The sequence below is a fragment of the Furipterus horrens genome, unplaced genomic scaffold (assembly GCF_987537825.1).
Source record: "Furipterus horrens unplaced genomic scaffold, mFurHor1.1.pri manual_scaffold_5, whole genome shotgun sequence".
Classification (NCBI taxonomy): Eukaryota; Metazoa; Chordata; class Mammalia; order Chiroptera; family Furipteridae; genus Furipterus; species Furipterus horrens.
Genome location: NW_028327175.1, coordinates 20,802,757 through 20,808,496, shown reverse-complemented (window position 1 = coordinate 20,808,496; position 5,740 = coordinate 20,802,757). Strand labels below are relative to the sequence as shown.

General features: G+C 30.3%; 1 non-coding gene across 1 annotated transcript; it reads right to left on the bottom strand.

Moving 5' to 3' along the window:
* Nucleotides 1-1,103: 1,103 nt before the first annotated feature.
* LOC150008257 (U1 spliceosomal RNA) lies at nt 1,104-1,267 on the bottom strand. The gene has a single exon (XR_016511531.1). It is a non-coding gene; the product is annotated as a U1 spliceosomal RNA (small nuclear RNA).
* Between the last annotated feature and the right edge of the window lie 4,473 nt (nt 1,268-5,740).

The window sequence follows — 5,740 nt, the reverse complement described above, 5'->3', positions numbered from 1 at the left end:
ACATAAAAGATAAAGAGAATAGAAAAATCTAAAAATATAAACAAGTATACATGTCAACTTATTGTGAGATTTTGAAATATATCAAATTAGTGGGACAAAATATATTCAATAAATGACATTGAGTTAATTGGGTAGCCACTGGAAAAAAAAGATAAATGTAAAAGAAGATAAATTAATATATCTCATTATTCTATACCAGTATAAATTCTAAATTAATCTGTTCTAAGTTAATCTATTTTAAGTTTAAAGTGGTGGTAGGGCAGATTGAGGAGGTTTTCAGGTCCTCAAAACTCAAAATGAAAGATTAAATTATGTAGTTTTATTTAAGGGAGTTTGCATGGATAATATCGTAATCATAAGCTAATAAATGACCAGGAGAAATACTTTCATTTTATATTACATTTATACTACCACAATGGGTCAGCACATATTAGATAGAAAGAGCTTGTAAATGTAAAGAAAATACTCATAGCCCATCAATAGACAAATGTATAGTCCAGTTATGAGAAAATACGTGCAAACTGTACTAAAACATAAAAAGAGAGTTATCTCTCTCACAGTGAAGGGGATGTTAATAAACGCTCCAAAGGAAACCTTTTTTTAAAAGCTGCAACACTAAAAAAAGAAAACACGTTTCATAATATAGTTCATTATCTACACTACTGGAGAAAGAACTACATGTATAATTTTGGTGGAGCTTAAAAATAAAGTCAATTTATGAATTATTAATATAATTGTATTTACAGTATAATTTCCAAGCTTGCTAAAATGCCTTATTAAATGTAATCACATAATCTAGTAATTTTAAACATTTTTCTCACACTCATCACTCATGAATTTATTCCATTTGTCTGTTCTTGTTAGACTTTTCTATACAACACTGAAGTGGTGATTGTGGAGTTATCATTTCACTTTTTATTTAAAGAAGATACATTTTCTATTTTATTATTAAATGTGTTTATTTCTATAAAAAGGTTTGCTTTAGATGTTTTCTTTTGTTTTCTTTTAATTTAATTACTAGATACAGATCATCTTTTTATAGTTAAGAAATTTTATGTGAATCAATTTTTAATGGATTTATTAAAACTATATAATGTTTTCCTCAGGGGAGAGCAGGAACACAGTCCCCCACTATCACAAATTATTCGGTTGAGTCTCCCACATTTGGGGAAATCACAGGGATCAACACATTTGATGTGCAATGGATAAGTCTCACCCTGGAAAAACCACCTTTGTGATCATGGTATCTCCTCTATGAAGTAAGCATAAAAACAATATAATTTTTATGCTTAGAATAAGTTCAATATATTATATTTGTTCACATTTTGCTTAGAATTTTTGTATCTATATTTATGAGAGAATTTGACTTGTAGTTTTTTGGTTGCATGCTAAAAATATATAATTGATATCATAATAGTGTATTAATAATGCATTTCATATAAGTTATTTGAAAGTAAAACTCAGTATATTTCCATTAACCATTGTATTTTCTCCATCTTCCTGTAACTTATAAACTAAGGTGTTCTAAAAGCTAAAAAAAGTGACCCAATTTAGATGCGTCTTCTAAAGGAGCCTTGGCCTAGATTGCTTGAGCGTCTGCTCTTCAGCACAAATGATCTTTCCTTCCAAAAAAGTCCTATAGTATGTTAAACCATTTCATTACTTTTCCATTTTCTTTTGTGAGTTGCACACAATAAGTCCACATCAATGTCCTATGTTTTATAGAGTCATGTAATCTATCTAGATATAATGGAAGATCTTAGCCCCAGATTCTCACATTTATCAAGCACTGCGGAATGCCTAGGTCCTTTCCATTTTATTAGCATTACAAGAGAGATTTGTTTTTGAGCCTTTTTAAAATGTCTATATATAATTTTTATTGTATGTAACATTTGTTTACAACAGAGGACTAAATAAAATTAAGAAAATGAGGCATGAACAAAATGAGAAGTTTAACAAGGAAATAGCGACCAACAGAACAATTTTAAAAACAGTTGAAAAATGTACTGACTGATTTAAAGATTTCAGTAGAGTTTCAAATATAGACTCATCTATGGGTAAAAAGAATAAGTGACATGGAAGACAAGATATAAGAAATTACTCAGTCAGAGGAGAAAAAGAAAAGAAAAAAGAATAAATGGAAAAGGCCTACAGACATTATGGGACACAATACATAGTATGAAGAAGTAGCATATGCATCGTGGGAATTCCATAAATGAAGAGAGAAAAGGACACAAAGTATATTTAAAGAAAAAAATCCACAATAAAATACAACATACTGAATTCAGCAGCACGTGAAAACAATCTTTCATCATAAGCAATTGGAATGTATCCCTGAGATGCAAGAATAGCTCAATATATGCAAATCAGTTAATGTGATACAAAGCATTGATAGACTAAAAAAGAACAATCATATGATCATATCAGTAGATGCAAAAATTCATTTGAAAAATTCAACATTCAAGATAAAAAGTGCTAAGAAACTTGCTAAAAAATGAATATATCTCAATGCAATAAACAGCCTATATGACAAGCTCTCAGCTAGCTCATACTCAACAGTGAAAGTTTGAAAGCTTTGCTTTAAGATCAGGAAAAACACAAGGATACGCACTCTCACCATTTCCATTCAACATAATACAGGATATTCTACTACAACAATCAGGCAAAAAAATGTTATAGAGTTGGAAAGAAAGAAGTAAAATTATCTCTATTTACAAATGACATAATTTTATATTTAGAATATTATAAAGATTTATCCAAAAGTGTTAAATGTAATCAATAAATTCAGTAAAGTTTCAGGATACAAAATAAACATACAAAAATCAGTAGCTTTTCTGTACACTAACAACAAATTTTTGGAAACACATTTGCAGTATATATAAGCATAAAATAATAAAATAATTAGTAATAATTTTAACTAAGGAGGTAAACACCTCTGCTCTGAAACCTATAAGACATGTATGACAGAAATCAAAGAAGACACAAATAAATGGGAAGATATCCTGTGTTTATAAATTAGAAAAATTAATATTGTTAAAATGTCAATACTTCTGCCTTGACTCTGTGGCTCAGTGGATTGAATGCCCAGCCACTGGTTTGATTCCCAGTCAGGGTACATGCCTGGGTTGCTGGTCACGTCTCCAGTTGGAAGCACTCAAGAGGCAACCACACATTGATATTTCTTTCCTTTTCTTTCTCCCTCCCCTCCCTTCTCTCTAAAAACAATTTTTAAAAAGTATTTTTTAAAAAATGCCAACACTTTCAATGAAATCTCTGTCAAGATTCCAATTACATTTTTTGCAGAAGTAGAGAAAACATTTCTAAAATTTATATGGAACCACAAAAGATCCCAAATAACAAAAGAAATCCTGACAAAAGAACAAAGCAGGAGGCATCACACTTTCTAGTTTAAAGCTATACTATGAAGTTATAGTTATCAAAATAATATGACAATGGCACCAGAACAGATAAATGGAGCAAGTTGATGCAATTGAGGGCCCATTAATAGACCCAAGCATAAACACTCAACTAATATTTGACAAGACAGCTAGGAACTCAATTGAGAAATGAACATTTCTTCAACAAATATTCCAGGGGTAACTGCATATTCATATATGAAAGAATGAAATGACTCATATCTTACACCAATCACAAAATTACTTTGAAATGGATTAAAGTCTTAAAAGTAAGATCTGAAGCCACAAAACTGCTGAAGAAACAGAATTAGAACTCTTTGACTTTGGTGTTGATAATTATTTTTTTGGCTTTGACACATAAAACACAATTAACAAAACAATAATAAATAAATAAACCAATGGGACTGTTTCTAACTAAAAAGCATCTTCTCAATAAAAGAAACCATCAATGAAATGAAATCACAATCTACAAAATGGAAAAAAAAATATTTTCAAACCACATATCTGATAGGGAGTTAATATCCAAAATATATATACAGAACTCATGGAACTCAATAGCACACACACACATACAAACAAAAATGAATAAATGTGCAAAGGATCTAAATAATATTTTTGCAATGTCAAAAGACACATTAAAATTTGCTCAACATCATTAATCATTAGGGAAATGCAAGGTGCTTATACTAGTTAGAATGATCATCATCAAAAGACAAGAGATAACAAATACCTGGCTAAAACGTAGAAAAGTACACCCTTGTTCACTGTCGTAGGGATTGTTAATGGCATAGCCACTATCAAAAACATTATCAAGATTCCTCAAAAAATTAAAAAAAAAACTTCCATATAATCCAGTAAGTCCACTTCTGGTCATATAGCCAACGGACGAAAAATGCTCACACTAAAAACATTGTTTACAATAGCTAAGATATGAAAACAAAATAAATGTCCATCATTTACTAAATGAATAAAGAAGTTGTGTTGTATATATACAATGAGGTATTTTTCAGCCATTAAAAACAAGGGAATTTTACCACTTGCAACAAGGAATTGACCTTGAAGAAATTGTGCAAAGTGAAATAAAACTGACAGAAAATCAAATACTCTATGATCTCACATGTGGAATCTAAAACAAACAAACAAACAAATGCCTACATAGAAAAAGAGATCAGAGTTGAGGTTACCAGAGGTGGAAGGTGGGAAAAGAAAAAAATTGGAGGAAGAAGATAGTCCAACTTTCAGTTATAAGGTAAGTACTTAGGGATGTAATATGCTGCATAATGATTATAACACTGCTGTGTGATATATAGAAGAGTTATTAAGAAAGTAAATCCTAAGCATTCTCATCAATCGAAATTATTTTCTTTTTTTCTTTTTTCTTTCCTTTTTATTGTATCTTTATGAGAAGTTGAATGGTAGGTAAACATATTGTGGCAATCAGTTCACAATATATGTCAATCAAATCATCATGCTGTGTACTTTAAACATACACAGGGATGTTTGTTAAGTATTTTAAAATAACACTTGAGGGAAAAAAATGTGGGAAGGGAGTGTGAGCAATAAACTGCTAAAAATAAGATGAGAAAACCAGAGCCATGACCATTTTTTCCTATAAGCTTTTGGTAATATATCAGTCTTGTTTTAAGCAAGTATGCTTAATATTTTTCTTAGTCATCTGTTTGCTGTGCTTTCTTTTCCAATATTTCCTTTCCTTTCTTCTTTCTCAGAGAAACATTCAATTTAAATCCCACCTAGATACTCATCTTTGTTACTGATATATTTAATTCTTTTGAATAAGAACCAACAACTCCCAATTTGACAGCTTTTTAATCTAAGCAAGTCCTACTCTTTCCATTAAGGTCATTTAGCTAATCAAATGCATCTAGAAAATATTGACCAGTGGTATATTAAAGAATGTCTACCTTTAGAACTTTTTTTCATGTATACTTTAGAGACTGGGTACTAGCTAATTGACTTTTGCAACACTAAATTAGCAGTTTCCCCAAAGTACCTAGAAATTCTACTTTGCAAACCAAGGATAGTTTCTTGTTTTCCTTTGATGAGTGTTACAGACTTTTCACTTTCTCATGCATATAAACATTTACAATTCTATCATCAGTAGAGCCAGGAAATAGATAAACCTAGGTTGCTTGACTAATTGACTGACATTAACATAATTAAGCATATTAAGATCCACATTGATAGCCACCGAGTGGCTTTAACCACTAGCATGTTCATTTCAATTAATTTGACATTAGGTCTTTAACATAATGGGGCTCAACAGCACTCAAAATATTATTTTTACAGTTTTGGACATATGGGAT